This window comes from Hibiscus syriacus, unplaced genomic scaffold (assembly GCF_006381635.1).
Source record: "Hibiscus syriacus cultivar Baekdansim isolate YM2019G1 unplaced genomic scaffold, ASM638163v2 tig00111129_pilon, whole genome shotgun sequence".
Lineage (NCBI taxonomy): Eukaryota > Viridiplantae > Streptophyta > Magnoliopsida > Malvales > Malvaceae > Hibiscus > Hibiscus syriacus.
Window position 1 is genome coordinate 1004382 of NW_024062990.1, and position 18292 is coordinate 1022673.

Consider the following 18292-nt stretch of genomic DNA (forward strand, 5'->3'; position numbering starts at 1 on the left):
TAACGATCTTAAAGGCCTGAGCAAACCAAAATTCCAAGTTCACATGCTCGTTGTCTGACATACACCATAAAAAGAATAATTCAACTCGGCTTAAGGAGGATGACGAGTCGTTCCGGTAAGTGAGGAAGCGATGGATGTAGCGCAAGGCTGGGTCGTGGATAAGATAGGCTCGAGTTGAGCGAGCGTTAAACGTGTGGCCGGCTAAACCGGTAAGTGCCTCATAGGCCATGTCGGTATCAAAATTCTGTGGAATCTCAAGTAAAGTAGTTAAATACACATGATTTGTGATATCCGTCACAAACCCCATAACAAGATTAAACTCTGATATAGCCATTGAAAAATAACTTCCACATAGTCAGAATGTAATGACATCAGGCGAATTAACATTAAGGAGACGTTGCGGCGAAAAATTAAAAGTGGCATAGAATTCAAACACAAGTTCGTAAAACGTTCCACAGTTAATCATCGGATATAAATTCCAACCAATGGCAGCGAAATATGCGTGAACAGACTCACGTAAATGCAATGTTTCTAAAGTTCGAGTCGGAATGTACTTAGCTACACGAAAAGGACGATGTCTTACCGACTCGAAACGTACCAGTTCGTCATTGGAAAATTGCAAATACCCATGCATCGTTTTTTCGAGAGGGAGAGCGTATGACCAACTCATTCGGTTGCACTCTGGGTTTTTATGGGGTGGTGGTGGGCTGTCAGGAGCATTCCCCGAGCTATGTGAACGATTCAGCGAAGCATCACGCCCGTGGTGCTGCCGAGAGGTCGACGTCACAGGCGATGTATCTGGGGGTGAAAAATCAACGGTAAAGTCCTCTGTAAAACCATAAATAGGATGGTACATTAGCAAAGGTTGAACCGGAATAGGACTAGAGTTTACCTCAGTAGCGTTATCTGATTCCACCGAGTGTATCGAATATGACGGGAATGTCGTCGGTCGTGAACGGGACGATGATGTTACTACTATCGGCATTGAGTGAAACAAAGGAGATAAAGAGCGTAGTGGTGACGGACGGCGAGATGTGCTCGGCCCGGGGCAAAGGGAAGCGATAGCACAAATGTCGAATGGTACGACGATGTTCAAGTTTGGCCACGACCTTGCGTCAGTTGAATCGGGGTAACAATGAAATGGAATCGGAGTCAATCGGTAACTCTAAAAAAGCCGGTGCATTTGAGCGTCGACATCCTCCAAGGATGGTGGGATGAGGGGCGTTGGTATTGTCAGGTCGGTTTTAGGTACGCACCATAGCGGATTAGGAAGGAACGGTCGTCGTGAAGACGTTAGAACGAGAAGAGCTCTTTGTCGATGCCGCCAGCGGTGAGGAGAAGGAAGGGTGATGGATTGGCGTGTGTTTGAGGGGTGTTCGATTTGGAGAAGATGAAAAGGGGGTTTAAGTTTGGTTTCTGTCGTGGGTTGTAGAGTTCTTAGTGAATGGGGATTTTGTTTTTTTTAGATAAAAGTGGGTTTAAAATTGAAAATTTGATTGATAGAGATTAGATGGGGTCTACGGTCAAAGTAAAAAAACAAGAGGGGAAGTGATTGGGGGTGCGACAGAAAGATAACAAAAAAAGGGAAGAGAAATTTTGGGTTTTGCTAACGTGTGTCAGGCCTTCCATGGGTTTTGCTAACTTGTGTCGTTTAATAAAACGGTGCGCAACGGGCTAGGGTGATCTGTTTCACTACTTTGCGCGTCTGTAACTGCTCGAAATTGGAACTGTTCGATTGAGATTTTCACAAATCTTCATAGTTTAAGTTTGAATTAAAATATTTGGTTTATGCAAAAAAATAAAAATTAAATAAAACATGCTCAATCGAAATAAAAAAATAAAAATAAAAATGTAACGAAATTAAAAACAATGGGTTGCCTCCCATGAAGCGCTTTTGTTTAACGTCGTTAGCTCGACGACCTAATTCAGACTACAGGTTTCGTGACAAACATTTCCACTTCATACGTTTTTTCCATCTAAGAAATTCCTTATGAGAAATACGAAAACTCTCATAAAGATTTCTTCGAATATTTCCCAATTTAAAAATCTTGTCGAAAAGAATGGCCATTAAAACATCTTTTTTTATCAAAAATTAATTTCCTCAAACGATTCCTCGATGGTTTCGACTTAATTTTTGGTGTCTGCAAAACAGAAGACAGAACTTTAGACTTAGAAAGAATCAAATCGGCACAATCTAAAAATATTTTTTCAACTTCCTGATTTCCTCATCATGACCTTCTAACTCCCTGCGTAGATCAAAAGTAAAATTAGTTTCTACAAACTCATTTTTCAAAGTATCGATAATACCAACATAATTTATGCTCTGCACTTTGTTTGGGTGTTTCATTTTCTTATACACATCAAATTTAACAATCTCACCATCAAACTCCATGGTTAAAGTCCCGCTTCTTACGTCAATCTTTGTGTGCGCAGTACTTAGAAAGGGACGCCCCAATAGAATATCAGACGAAGTATTGGTGTGATCATTCTCCATGTCAATTACATAAAAATCAGCATGAAATATTAAGTTGTTTACTAGGGATGGTAAACGGGCGGGTCGGGTGCGGATACCCCATCCCCATACCCACCTAATATTTTTCAATCCACCACCCATGATGGGTAAAAAATTTCAAATCCACACCCGCCCACGCGGGTACATTCTCAAATCCATCCTCATACCTACCACCCACTACCCGTAACAACAATGATTCTTTGAACTCAACTATTCCATCAAAATCATGAGAAAATATCATTGAATTTAACCAAAACAAAACCTGAGAACATTTAAGTTTTGTCGAAGCAAACTAAGATGATTTAAGACCTTTTAAAATAACAGCTCTTTAATGCATTTACTTATCATAAATAAATGTGAAAGATATGGGTAGAACATTCATTTAATCCTCTATTTATATGTTAACAGTAAGAAAAGCAGTAAATTTGGTTGTGAGTCACAACCGTAAACACAATTGAATTATTTCTAAATTGCATAATACATGATTAAAATACCCAAATATTATCTCATTCAAGTGTTCCCAGAAGAAGAAGAAAATTAAGGTTCAGGTGTGATAGGAAAACTAAACTAAGTGGAAAGACTTAATGGTCTTACTGTATTCGCTACTTGTTTTCCAGTATGTTGGCTCTCATCCAGAATAAAACCTCCAGAAGAAGTACCATAATTTAGATAGTAAACGACTTAAAACGCCAGTCTACAATGATGGATTTCTTTAAACTGGAAACAAGTCAGGATGCGACTCCCATGCTTTCTTTCTATAACCCGCTTTAATCTAAATTCCAAATCAAAACTCATAAAAGAAGTTAATCAATTTACAAATTCATAAAGGAAAAGAGAAAAGATTAAGGAAATTTGTTAGACTAGCTGATTGAAAGAAAGCAATCAAGGCCACAACCTTCAAAAGGAAAACATACCTGAGATAGAAAGTGGAGAGTGGAGATAAGAGGTTTGAAACTTGAAAGATCGGTGCAGTAATGACTAATAAGAGGTTTGAAAGGAAAACAATTTATGCATAAACTTAACTTATCCCTAATATTTGGTTAAATAACAACTTATATCTTATACAATATTCAAATTTATAAATTAGTCTCTAAAATTACACCTAAATTCATAATGGTCCAAAATTTAATGGATATTTAACTGGGCGGGCGGATGTGGGGCGAGCGGATACGAGGCGGATGCAGGGCAGGTAAGGTCTCAAACCCATTACCCGCAACGGGTACTACTTTCTAAATCCACACCCGCCCACTTCCCACCAAAATTATACCCATCCCCGCCCCAATTGGAGCGGTTGCGGGGCGGAATCCACGAATTTGTACCCGTTTGCCATCCCTATTGTTTACCTCCACCAGTACATTCTCTAAGAGTCCTTTCGGATAGATTATAGATCTGTCGGCAAGCTGAATTGATAACCTCGTATCCTTCAAAGGCTCGTTAGAAATCATATTGTAAACAGAGAGAGGTATTACATTAATAGAAGCACCAAGATCACACATGGCTCGTTTTATCCCAACTTTACCAATTTTACAGGGTATTACGAACATACCTTGGTCTTTTAATTTTGGTGGTAACTTTTGTTGGAATGCAGCTGAGACATGTTCGCCTAGATTTACCTTTTCATTCCCGGTAAGCTTCCTCTTTGTTATACAAAGATCCTTAAAAACCAGGCATATCTTGAAACCTTTCGGATAACCTCAAGGAGAGGTATATTGATTTGACCTTCCGAAATACGTCTAGTATTTCATTTTCCTCAGCTTGTTTATCCTTTTTAACTAACCTTGATGAAAAAGGTGGTGGCACGTCATAGGGAGATGGCGTTGTATCATCCATTTTTTCTTCGTCATTCTTCATATGGGATCATGAATCATCAGTCTTCTTCCCTTTTTGGATTGCTTCATCTTTTGGAACAGGTGGCACCACTACTGTACCACTCTAAAGAGTGATAGCGCTGACATTTTCCATTGGATTTACCTCAGTTTGGGATGGAAGTTTACCTCGTGATTCTAAGCGGCCTACGGTTTAAGCCAGTTGGCTTATCTGTTTGTCCATCTCTTAAAAGTGGGCTTCAGTACGAGTCTAGAATTTTTCCTAAGAAGTGCTAACCTCTTGACAATTGACTCTAGTGATGTCTTTTGTGGCTGTTATGGTTGTGGAGGTGGCCTTGCTTGATAACCTTGATTTGGTCTTGAGTTCTGAGCATAACCGAAATTTGGATGATCCCTCCATACTGGGTTGTATGTATTGTCGTAGGGATTGTAAGCTCTTTGGGGAGGTCCTGGAAAGTTCCCGACTGCATTGACTTAAGCTGCTGCATCATCTTGAATCATTGGACAACCGTCTATCGGATGATCAGGTAATGCACATATTCCACATAATCTGTTTGGTCATGTCTTTCCTGCAACAAGAGAGTTGACGATTTCAGTTAACTTATATATCTTATTTTTGATGGAAGATGAACTTACCTCATGAACCCTTCGAGGAGGTTCATTATTTGTGTGAAATTTTTGGGAGTTTGCGGCCATTGTGGAGATTAAATCCCTAGCCTCAGTAGGAGTCATATTCACCAAGACTCTGCCACTGGCAGAATCGATCATCTTCATTTCCAGTGAAGATAATCCTTCATAAAAGTATTGAAGGAGTATTTTTTTAGTTAACCCATGTTGTAGGCAACTAGAACATAACTTCTTAAACCGCTCCCAGTAGTCGTAAAGTGACTCTCCATCAAGCTGCTTGATTCCAAGTATTTTCCTTCGCAGTTCACTTACTTTCGCCACAGGGAAAAACCTATCACGAAAAAGACGAGTCATATGAGCCCATGTAGTAATAGAATTAGGGGGAAGATAAAATAACCACTCATTAGCCGAATCGACTAAGAAAAAAGGAAAAGCTCTAAGTTTGATTTGATCCTCGGTTACTCCCTGTGGTCTCATGCTGGTACAGACCATATGAAATTCCATGAGATGTTTGTGAGGATTCTTGTTTGGCAATCCGCGGAATGTAGGGAGGAGATGAATAAGGTCAGTTTTTAACTGGTACGGAGTTCTTCCTTGGGGTAAATCAATGCACAAAGGCACTTGATCAGTAGGTGCCACGGCTAACTCCCGAATAGTAGGATCGGCCATCGGAATTGTATTAACGGATTCACCTGAATTTGATTCTTCTTCTGGACTTGTTTGATGTCTCATTCTTTCCCGAAGTGTCTGTGCGTGGAGTCTCCTAGCTTTGGCTTCGATCTCTGGGTCGTACTCCACTAATGCGCCCAGATTAGTCCTGGTCATAAATCAGAAGCAAACAAAAAATTAGTAACTTTGGTAAAGTACCCGACAATGGTGCCAATTTGACAATTTTCGTTTCGATGTCAAAATAAAATTCCTTCTTCTCAGATAATAAATAAGGAAATTTCAATATAGAGAAGTAAGATTCGAATCCACAGGGACTTAGAAAATTCTTAATTTATGTAGCGTGAAAGTATTAAATGGGGGGTTTGGTAAAAATATATTTAAATAACAAAGAGATTAAATAAATAAAAGTAATTTAAGTAAAAATAAGAGAATAAAATTGTGATTAAATACGATAAAAATAGCCTCAAGCCTTGCTTTGACTCAATTTCCTTTTGATCATTAAATTAGATTTTCCCTTCGGGATTCACGTCGGTTACTTTGTCTATAAGGACAATCCCTGTGACTCTATCTTGTATATAGAATACCCAAGGAAATCTTTGATTCCAGCTTCGAAATTGATCTAATCAACATCAATTGTCATAGATCAATCACCGTTTAAGTTCGTGGTGATCGACTCAGATTGTTGTTTCAATAACCGTCAATTCTGATCTCAATTCCCTCTTAGAGAAGCCATCTCGCCAAGTTTGTTCACAGGAAGTCGAATTTGCTTTCTATAAGCCGAATATTCCTCCCACACATTTAATTACAACAACCTCTTGACCAAAGTCAATCTTTGATTTTGAAAAATAAGCGCAGAAATTGAGAGAGATATTCTGAAGATATTAAGGGCTTGTTTCAATTCTCCCGTTGGAATTGAGTCATCGCTTCAGCTCTCGGCTTATGAAAAATTTAGCTAAGCATGACAAAAGTCATACTTAGCATATTAAAAACAAAACTTGAAAATAAAAGAAAAAATGAAAAAAACTTGAAAAGTAAAAAGAGAAAGCTTTTATAAAACTAGAGAGAAAAGAAGATTGTAATTTGAGTTATGAGTTTAGGCTTACCCCAAGTGGGTATTTATAACCTCTCAAAGCCTAAGGATAAACAAAGAAAATAAAATAAAAATAATCCTAAAGACAATTATTTTTTTCCCCTAAACTCAAACTTTAAACTAGCCTCCTAATGCAACTTTGCTCGTCCATCTTACAGGAGGCGTGCTGACGAAGTCTTCTAGAAACCGCCACTGACTGGACCTTCTAGAAACTGCCACGTCAAATCGCGTCGTGCCCATATCTCCAGCCTAAACCAAATAATAAAAAAATACAGAATGCGCCCATTTTGTCACTAATTCTAGAAAGTAAGGACCTGCACGAAAACAAGCACAACACGACCAAATCAGCAGCAATAATTCCATAAAATCAAAAAAATAACTAGCATATATTAACGATTCTGAACACTCATCAAGTATCGAAAACTTTTACAGGAGTATCCACATTCTTGGGCTAGTATCGACACTTTTAGTCTGTTTTGGGCAAAAAGGTAAGTTTTTAAGGAAATTAGACTCAAGGTACCCTAACACTTCAATATTTCCTCACATAAGACTTCAAGTGAGAACATTAATGATGTTTAATTCAAATGTAGAAATGAGAATATAATAGGGTGAAATAAAACTAGCCTTGTTTGAATGCTTGGTAAAACGACCAGAACACCCGAGTTCTTTTAGAAAAGATAGCAGAGTTGAAAGTATATATTCAGTTCGGATATCCTTAGGGAGTGCGCACGACACTTTAAGCTGACTAGTTTGGGGCGCAAGGTCCGACACTCAAGGAGTGGGCTAGTCGAGAGTGTGGTGTCCGATGCAGAGATTCTAAGGGCCACATTCTCGGTAGACTAGAGGGGTGTGTGAGCTCCGAGATGCAAAACCCTCATTCGCACCATGATGTCTACCATATAATAGAGAGTGGGTATACTCGTATAGTCACTAAAGCATAATAGAATAGACCAGTAGACCAAATAGCAATAGACTTGATAGCTTGAGCATTTCAGTGACAAACTTTTAGTATGTTTAAGTTGTTAGTCCTTCGGAATGTTTTTCATGGGCAGGTCTGTAGATTGAGAGTTTGAGGAGTAGTAGATAGATCAAGGTCCAGACCCATTGCAGATTCAGAGTATGTCTCAGCAGTTTTTGAAGGGCATGTATATTTTTTTAAACCTTATTGTATCAGTTGAGTCGTAAATTTTATTAAGAGTCAGTCTGTAATATTTTGATTGTAAATATTTATTTTGGGAGCTCCCCAGTTTAAAGTTTTAAATTATATTATTTCATAAATGTTTTATTTATGGAAATGATCGTTTTATGGTATAAGAAAAGTGTAAGGTGTTGGTCAGTCATTCTGGTGGTTCTGTGTAGCACCTTAGATCGATCGACTGTGTGCCGTACTGGTCTAGGGTGTTACACAATTCTCATTGTTAAAAAAAATTAGATCGTAGATTCATCCCATCCAAATTAATTGAACCCAAAATTAATTCATTTTATCTATTTAACACATATATGATATGAAACTATTTCAAGTTGATTACATGTGCTCAATCAAAATTTTGCTTTAATTTTAACCTTAAATTTTGATCAAGAAATTACATATAACTACCTTTAATTTTAGAATAAATTATACATTTAGTACTTAAACTATTAAATTTGATCCGTTTTAGTATCTAAACTTTCAAATTTATTTCAAATCTTACCATTAATTTTAAATGAGATATTAAAATAAAATAAAAATTAAATTTTAGATATAATTTTAAAAAATTGATAGTTCAAGTACTAAATATGTAGTGTATGTTTAGTTTTATCAGTTCATTCGATGTTTGATGCTTCTGCTCTTAGCAACGCGTGCGCCATTGATGCTTTAGCATTGATATCTCGTCACTATCCAAGTCCAAGCCACTTGAATGCCACTTCTTCCAAAACCAAAAATATTCAGACCATCTACACCGTTCCTCTTGTGCGACGTGGGTGGTCCAGATTATCCTCATTATAGATTGTTCAATGGTCAATTGCCTGCTCTTGTCCATTTGTCCACGTCCCCGTACCCGTACCCGAATCAAACTGCCCCAGAAAATTATTAAAAAATATATTTACAGATTAGAAGGTTTTAGACAAAGGGACACTTGGAGTTCCCCCTAAGATTCAGAAATTTTAAAAAACAAAACACCCTTCAGCTTTGTTTTATTATTTTTTTATAAGTTATTTTTAATTTAATTAATCAAACTAACTTGTACTATTTATGATTAACATATTTTGGGTTTAGTGGGATTCGGATCTTTTCCGTTGTCTTTCAATTATTTGGTACGTTAAAAAAACTGTCATTAAAAAGCTTATTTTTTCATTAAGCTCAGATATCATATTTTGGGGGTTCAAGTTCAACTTTGTTATGTCGAAACCTTAGGTGTTGTTTAAACACGTCAAAATGTTAGATTCTACCAACACTTGATGACAAGAAACAAAGCTGTTTTTCTTCTGTAAAAAAGAAATGTTTTTATTTTTTATTTATTTTCTTAGTTAAAACCGATAAAGATCAAATAGTTTTTGTTTTGATGTCTTGATTGTTGAGTTTTATCGAAAACGTGTACATCCCAAATATGGAACAGGTTTCCAAATATAATTATATAGGGATAGTTAATGTTTCCAGTTATGGTTATATAGCCATTTTGTTCACACTATTTTATCCAGATTTTATTTGGGGTACTAACATGAACTTCAACAACTTTGGAAGTAACCAACCGCCGTCAGTTGACGCCGGCGAAGGTGGTAATAAACCGCCTGGGAATTATCCGATAAGTAGACAGCCATCAATCTATTCTCTAACCTTTGATGAGCTCCAAAGCACAATGGGTGGAATAGGTAAGGATTTCGGGTCAATGAACATGGATGAGTTGTTGAAGAACCTTTGGAGTGTTGAAGAAACTCAAACAATGGCTTCTTGCAGCGTTGGCACAGAGGCAAATGGAGGGTTGCAAAAGCAAGGGTCTTTGACTTTGCCAAGGACACTCAGCCAAAAAACTTTAGATGAAGTTTGGAAAGATATTTCTGTTGTGGAAGACGGTTATCGGATAGAGCAAAATCGTAATTGATAATTTGAGAAAATAAAAATGAAGATAAAAAAAGAGACAAAATTTACGTGGAAAACCCCTAAATTACATAGGGTAAAACCACGGGCAACGGTAGAAGAATTTCACTATGAGAAAATAGGAATTGCAACCTCTCTCGATCTACCAAGGAGAAAACAATGATAATTCTCTCTCGATAAAAAAAAAGAGAAAATAACTCTCAAGAAACTCTCTAAATTCTCTCTAGTATTGGAAGAAAGCTAGAATGCTTTGGGATAATTTTGAAGCTAAATGAGCTAGGGTATTTATAGTTGAAACCTAAGACTAATTTGTAAATACCCTAAATTACAATGGCTAAATTATGATTCTACCATTGTCTAAAATTCAACATTTTCTGCCACCTAAAGCAATTTCCACTTTCGGTGGATTTTTTTTTTCTTTCTTTATTATCACCTTTCGGTGATTGAGAAGACTTTTCAACAATCTCCCACTTGAAGATTTGATTGGAACAATCATATCTTCACATCATTCTTTCTACCTTGTACCTTCATGTTACTTACGTCTCTGACAGGCCACAAGAGGATCGACACCAAGTAAATTTATCAACGTTGATCGCCTTCATCATGAAATCTGCTATGTTGTCTTTGGTATGGATCTTCTGTATATCTATCGTCCCTTCTTCCACTTTTTCACGAATGAAATGATATTGAACTCGTATGTGCTTTGTCCTTGAATGAAATGCTGGATTCCTTGCTAGATGCAAAGCGCTTTGACTGTCACAAAACAGAGAGACATACTCTTGATTGTGCCCAAGCTCCTCCAATAGCATCTTCAACCAAATTGCTTCTTTACTGGCTTGTGTAACTGCTACATATTCTGCCTATGTTGTGGATGTAGCCACAACTGACTGTAATTTTGAAACCCAGCTTACAGCTCCACCAGCAACTTTGAACACATATCCTGTAGTAGATTTGCTTTTATCCAAATCCCCTGCATAGTCAGAATCTACATACCCATTGATTAGTAAGTTTGATCCTCTGTAACATAATGCAACATTTGAGGTCCCTTTGATGTATCTCAGGATCCCCTTTACTGTATTCCAATGCTCTTTGCCTGGATTCGCCATGTACCGACTAACCACTCCCACTGGTTGTGCAATGTCTGGTCTTGTGCATATCATAGCGAACATTAAACTTCCCACTGCTGATGCATACGGTACTCGAGACATCTCCATCCTCTCTTCTTCACTGCTAGGACTCATACTGGAGGATAATTTGAAGTTAATAGGAAGAGGGGTAGAAATTGGCTTACAATCTTGCATGCTAAATCGTGACAAGATTTTATTCAAGTAATTCTTTTGTGAAAGCCAAATCTTCCTATTGCTTTTGTCTCGGTGAATTTGCATCCCTAGAATCTTGTTTGCTGATCCCAAGTCCTTCATTTCAAATTACCTAGCCAGTTGTGCCTTCAATTCTTCAATATATCTTTGTTGGGTCCTGCAACCAACATGTCATCCACATACAACAGCAATATAACAAAATCGTTATCACCAGACCTCTTGAAATAAGCACAAGGGTCTGTATTAAGTTTGTTGTATCCAATGCACATAATGAAGGAATCAAATCTCTTATACCAACACCTCGGCGCATGGTTTAGACCGTACAGAGATTTGTTCAACCTGCAAACCAAGTTCTTCTTTTCTTCTTCTTCAAAACCTTCAGGTTGGAGCATATAAATCTCTTCTTCAACATTTCCATGAAGAAAAGTTGTTTTAACATCTAGCTGATCTAGATGTAAGTCCAATGTAGCACACATTGCCAAAACTACTCGAACTGTTGTTAGTCGAACCACAGGAGAAAATATTTCTTTGAAATCAATACCTTCTTTTTGAGCATATCCTTTGACCACCAGTCTTGCACGATACCTCTCAACTTGATCGTCACCATTTCGCTTGATTTTGAAGACTCATTTGTTACCAATTGGCTTCCTTCCTTGTGGTAGTGGCACAAGGTCCCATGTATTATTTTTATGAAGGGATTCGATTTCTTCTTGCATCGCCATCATCCACAGTGAAGCATCTGAGCTGTTTATTGCCTCCTGGTATGTTGATGGCTCACCGTCCTCTGTTAAAAGGCAGTATGCAATATTACCTTCTATAACATAATCTGAGTGCCAATTGGGACGTCTTCTCACACGATCTGATTGACGAGTTGTTGGAGCTTCAGAACTCTCTGGTTCTTGTTCATCATGTGCTGGTTCTGCTTCAGAAGAATCTCCTTCTTCAAACTCTTTTTCCACATGTATCTGAGTAGTCTCTGACTTTTCAGCGTTATCATCGTCTTCTTTTCTTTGTAGCTTATCTTCTACAAAGATAACATCCCTGCTAATGATCACTTTGCGGGCAGTGGGATCCCACAAGCGATACCCCTTTACTCCATCAGCATACCCCAAGAATTTGCATTTCCTGGATTTTGGATCCAGCTTTGAAATTTCTTGGGCGTTGTACATCACGTACACAATACTTTCAAATATATGGAGGTTTGAATAATCAACTGGTTTATCATTCCACATCTCCATTGGTGTCTTCAGCTCTATTGCAGTTGATGGAGCTCGATTCACCAAATAACAGGCGGTATTGACTGCTTCTGCCCAGAATGATTTTTCTAGGCCTGCGTCCCTCAACATTGCTCTTGTTCTTTCTAACAAGGTTCTGTTCATCCGCTCTGCCACTCCATTTTGTTGAGGAGTGTTCGCCACTGTGAACTGTATTTTGATGCCTTCTTTCCTGCAAAAGTCATCAAATTCTTCGCTTGTGTATTCTCCACCATTATCTGTTCTGAAACACTTGATCTTATTTCCAGAATCAAGTTCCACCCGCGCTTTGAAGTTTTTGAAAGTTGAAAACACGTCTGACTTCTTCTTAATAGGGTGCACCCAACATCTCCTGGAGTAGTCATCAATAAATGAGACAAAGTATTTTGCTCCACCTAGGGACGTTACTGGTGCTTGCCATACGTCAGAGTGAACCAATTCTAGAACATTTTTGCCTCTAGAATTTGATGTGTTGAATTTCAACCGGTGCTGCTTACTTGTTATGCAATGCTCACACAAAGGAATTGATACCTTTGTTAAGCCTGGAAGTAGCTTTTGCTCCACAAGGACTTTCATTCCTTGTTCTGACATGTGTCCAAGTTTATGATGCCATAGCATTGCCGAATTTGAACTACATGAGGCAACAGAGGCTTCTGCTTCTAGCAAAGTCTCTCCCTTCAGCATGTACAAGTTTGCTGCTATCTTTTCGCCTTTTAGCACCACAAGTGCTCCACGGAACACCTTCATGATTCCTTTCCGTGTCTCAATCTTGCTTGCATTATTATCCAACAATCCGTAGGATAATAAATTTTTCTTCAGGCCTTTCACGTGCCGTACATCTCGAACAACTTTAATTGTTCCATCATACATTTTCAATTTGATGGTTCTCATACCAACGATCTCTAAGGCATGATCATTGCAACTATACACAGATCCTCCTGAGATAGGTTCATAATGATGGAACCATTCTCTTCTTGAGGTCATGTGATATGTCGCTCCCGAATCAATGAGCCATATATCTGCAAAAAATTTTCTGCCTTCCACGGTGGTTGACGCTTCACAGCATAGAACATCTCCATCATCTGAAGTGTTTGCGGTATTACCTTGTGGATTGGAGTTTTTATTTAGACTCCAACAATCCTTCTTCAAGTGACCCTTCTTTCCACAGTGGTAGCACTTTAAATTCTTCTTGCTCCTCGACTTCGATATACCATGTTTATGACTGCTGGTTTGGCCACGTTCTGTTGATCTCCCTCTCATCGTTGTCAACGCTTCTGCTTGTTGCAGATTTACTTGTCTGTCTTCCTTGTTCTTGTGCCAATTTTCTTCTTGTAGAACAGCAGCTGCAACGTCATCGAAGACTAGACTGGTGACATTACTGTTTGTCAAGTTGATGATGAGTTGATCGTACGAATCCGGTAGACTTTGAAGTAGAAGTTCAGCACGTTCTTGTTCTCCTATTTTACAGCTTAAGGATGTAAGCTGAGAAAATAAGGTGTTCAGTGTATTTAAGTGCTCCGTCACTGAAGTAGATTCTGGCATACGGAGAGTGTACAATTTCCTCTTAAGGAAAATTTTATTGTGCAGCGATGTGGCCTCGTACAATTTGATGAGATGATTACATATCTCCTTAGCTGTCTTCTTCTCCTCGATACTTGACAATACTTCATCTGCTAATGCTAGATGAAAGTTTTCCATAGCATTCTTGTCTATCTCGTTCCATTTGATGTCATCTGTGAAATCCACCGGCCTTTCATTGATAGCCGCTAGACACCATCTTTCCTTAGGATGGCCTTCATCTTCAATTTCCACAATGAGAAATTTCTTCCATTGAATTTTTTAATATCAAATTCCGTTGCCATAGCTTCTTCTACGGATAGCTCCCACTATTTCACTATCGTGAATAGTTCGCTGGAACCTTCAAAGTAATAACTTCTTACTTTCTTATTGGAGGATCCACCTTTTGGTGGCAACCACAAAGACAATAAGCGATATTACACACTCTAATCTAGCTCGGATACCAATTGTTGCGGAAGACGGCTATCGGATAGAGAAAAATCGCAACTGATAATTTGAGAAAATAAAAATGAAGATAAAAAGAGACACAAAATTTACGTGGAAAACCCCTAAATTACATAGGGTAAAAACCACGGGAAACGGTAGAAGAATTTCACTATGAGAAAATAGGAATTACAACCTCTCTCGATCTACCAAGGAGAAAACAATGATAATTCTCTCTCGATAAAAAAAAAGAGAAAACAACTCTCAAGAAACTCTCTAAATTCTCTCTAGTATTGGAAGAAAGCTAGAATGCTTTGGGATAATTTTGAAGCTAAATGAGCTAGGGTATTTATAGTTGAAACCTAAGGACTAATTTGTAAATACCCTAAATTATAATGGCTAAATTATGATTCTACCATTGTCTAAAATTCAACATTTTCTGCCACCTAAAGCAATTTCCACTTTCGGTGGATTTTTTTTTTCTTTCTTTATTATCACCTTTCGGTGATTGAGAATACTTTTCAACAATTTCAACAGGGAAAGACGAGAAGATTGGAAGTCGAGTTAATGATAATATGCCACAGAGACGGCAAACTCTAGGGGAGATTACTTTGGAAGAGTTTTTGGTGAGGGCTGGTGTGGTTCGAGAGGATAATACTCAATTTTCTGGTTTTGGGATTGAGTTTCAACAAGGAACAAGAGGTCCAAATTTGATGGGGAACTGGCTTTCTAATGGTGGTAATCAAATTGGTATTCAGCCTTCCAATTTGCCTTTGAATGTTAATGGAGTTAGATCAAAGCAGCAACAGCAGCAGAGGCAACCAATTCTTCCTAAGCAACATGGGTTGGAATATGGAAAAGGACTAATCAATGGTCTTGTTCAGGGTGGGGGGATTGGTATGGTTGGTTTAGGTGGGGCAGTTTATGTTTCCACTGGATCACCTGCTAGCCAGCTTTCATCAGATGGGATTAGGAATAGTTGTGGAGATACTTCCTCAGTTTCACATGTGTTTAACGGGACTTTGAGAGCTAGGAAATCCGGTACTGTGGAAAAGGTTGCTGAGAGGAGGCAGAGAAGAATGATCAAGAACCGAGAATCCGCTGCTGGATCACGAGCTCGCAAGCAGGTGAACATGTTCTTCATTCCATCAATGTTTCCATCTTTATGCTTCTTTAATTCATCTTAGAGGCACACAATTTAGTACTACGACTGTTGTACATCGAGAAATCATTTTAATTTGAACCCTGGTTTTAAAGATCTTGTTACACCTTAAAAGGTAATGGAGCATTTTTAAAGCTCTATCATAACTCATATGAGAATGAATGAAACCATCTTTGTTAAATCTCTTTACCCTTTTTGCTTCTCAACTAGGCTTACACAACGGAGTTGGAGAAATTGCAAAGCTAAAAGAGGAGAACCAAGAATTGGAGAAGAGACATGTATGTTCTTTCCCTTGTTTGTTCAAGTGCATTCAGTTCTTCTTGGTATTTCTAATTATGGGCTATGGCAAACACATGCTTGCTTTCTCATTCACTATTCTTGGTTGCTTGCTGCGTGCACAAATGATGAAATTACAGAAAAATCAGGTGCCGGGAAATTTCCTTTTCCATCTCTTTTATTCGATTACAATTTATTTGATGCCTACTCAAATATCAATAAGCACCATCGTTCTTCACCAAGTTCCATAGATTTCCTGTCATATTCATTATTTTTTATCCATCACATTGTCATTCTTGTTTCACTTCACTGGTATGGATCGTATGGTATGGTATGAATCTCTCATATAAAACCACACTGTTATTATAATGTACGGTATGGAACTCCTTAAAATGATTATTCAATTAGCAATTATAATTGACTTGAATGATTAGAAAACTTGAATAGAACTAGGCAATCAGTGCCATTCTGAAATCTTTGCTTGCATTGTTTGACTACCACAGAACATGGAGATGACGAGTATGCAACAAGGAGCTAAGAAGCGATGCTTGCGACGAACACAGACAGTTCCATGGTGAATTTAAGTCGAGGGTGACCGTTCTTCCTACATATTTCAGAGAGATGATGAACTAATATGGTGTCAAAGGACTTCTTTTTTATTTTACTTTACAATATGGCAGTTTCCATGGAAATGGAAATGAAACTACGTACCAGTTATCACTTTTACATTCATTCTTACAAGTGATGGAATTGAAGAGTTCAAATAGGTTACAAATCTGTTTTCACCAAACATTGCTGATACATATATATATATTAATGGAATATGTGCTTGTAGTCATTCCTATTTACCAACAATCAACTTTATGAAAATCTTCATTGTTGTCATCAATCTCTTATAAGTTCGTGTTCTCGTAGCTGATGATCCGAAAAGGTTCTCAATCGAGTTGAATTAACATAATCCTGAGGGGAATGAGCTGAAAATCTCGGCATTAGTAATCCGGCTACCTCAAGATTCTCAGAAACCTTCCTTGTAGTCTGGACCATGTATGTAGGGCAAACTGAAGCCCCTAATAAGCTCCCAAACTGCGTTCACCATCTTCGGTATCACCCATAGCAAAGAGAAGTAATTCTTGTTCGGTTCCTCCGGTAAAATCTTCACCATGGAAGTCGTAAATATAAATAGACAGATAAATAGATAGATTAACATGTTAGAAACCGTATTTCGGGCTTACCTTGCCAAAGTAGAAACTGTTGAAGAAGTGGCAAGGTCCAAAATGCTTAAACAAGGTGTTTTTATCATCGTAAGGAACCCCAGGGACCATGTCATTGCTGTAAACATATCTGAAGTATTTGACGTCAAATTTATTCATATTTCCTTCATGTATTCCCCAAACCTGGCGTCACCGACCCTGGGTTGCCCAAAGGTGTAAACCCGTCCAATTTGTCCAACAACCATTTCTCCCCATGCAACATTAGCACCGAAGGAAACAAGATTGCTAATGCCCCACCCAAACTGTGACCAGTCAATATGAACTTGGCTTCTTCGTTCTCTTTCAAAACTCCCTCAGCTTCTCTCTGAGAGTGTAGTAAGCAAATTGGTGTTGGGCATTGTTGTCTTGTTCGATATCCTGGGCCACCTATTGTTCTTTTGCAAGCCAAAAGCTTGCATGAAACCACTATGGGCCCTGGCGTTACCCATGGCTTTAAGCTTGCACCAGGAAAGATCGGCGTCGGTTCGCCAGTCGTTGCTGTCGAATGGGACTGGTGCCTCTGAAGGCAACCACGAACAAGTTGGGATTTGCTGTCTTGGAGGATGAACGCTTGGGTGGAATCACTTTTTTTGTAATCTGTATGAATCAAAATGATCAGCGTTTTTACAATTCAGAATGAATGTTTATAACGTTTTCAATTGAATAATAAGAATGCATTAGTTCAAATGTGGACTCTCACCTCATTTAGTGTATATATACTACTTTAATATACTTTACTTTAATTAATGTTTGACCAATTTAATTAGCTTTAATTTGATTGGTTATGGTATAGTCAAGAACGAAAGGCTATAAGCGGCATTGCTAGTGGGCTCTAAGGGGGCGTCCACATTCCCCGGTTAGCCCGAGAATCTCATTCCCGATAATCTAAGATTACCAATAGTGGATTTTTTGGAGTATATTATCGGAAATGTCATTACCTCCCTTTCTTTAAGTATTATGAATTACTAGCGTTTGGATTAAAATGCCCTTAATTTTTTTAAAAAAATATCATTCTTCTGTCATTGAATAATAAAAATTCTACGAATGTTAAATTACAAATTTATCCTTAAACTATTTTAGATTTACAAAAAAAATCTATAATTAAAATTTTATATGAAGTTCAAGGGTTAAAATAAAATTTTACCCTTTCATTAAACCTTTTTATATTTTCAATTTTGTAAAAAATTTATATAAATTTTATGAATTTAAATTTTTTAAAGAAAATATATAA

General features: G+C 37.9%; 2 pseudogenes; one reads left to right on the forward strand and one right to left on the reverse strand.

The window, feature by feature from the left end:
• The first annotated feature begins 9375 nt into the window (after positions 1 to 9375).
• LOC120154385 lies at positions 9376 to 16700 on the forward strand (annotated as a pseudogene).
• Positions 16562 to 17658, reverse strand: LOC120154415 (annotated as a pseudogene).
• Between the last annotated feature and the right edge of the window lie 634 nt (positions 17659 to 18292).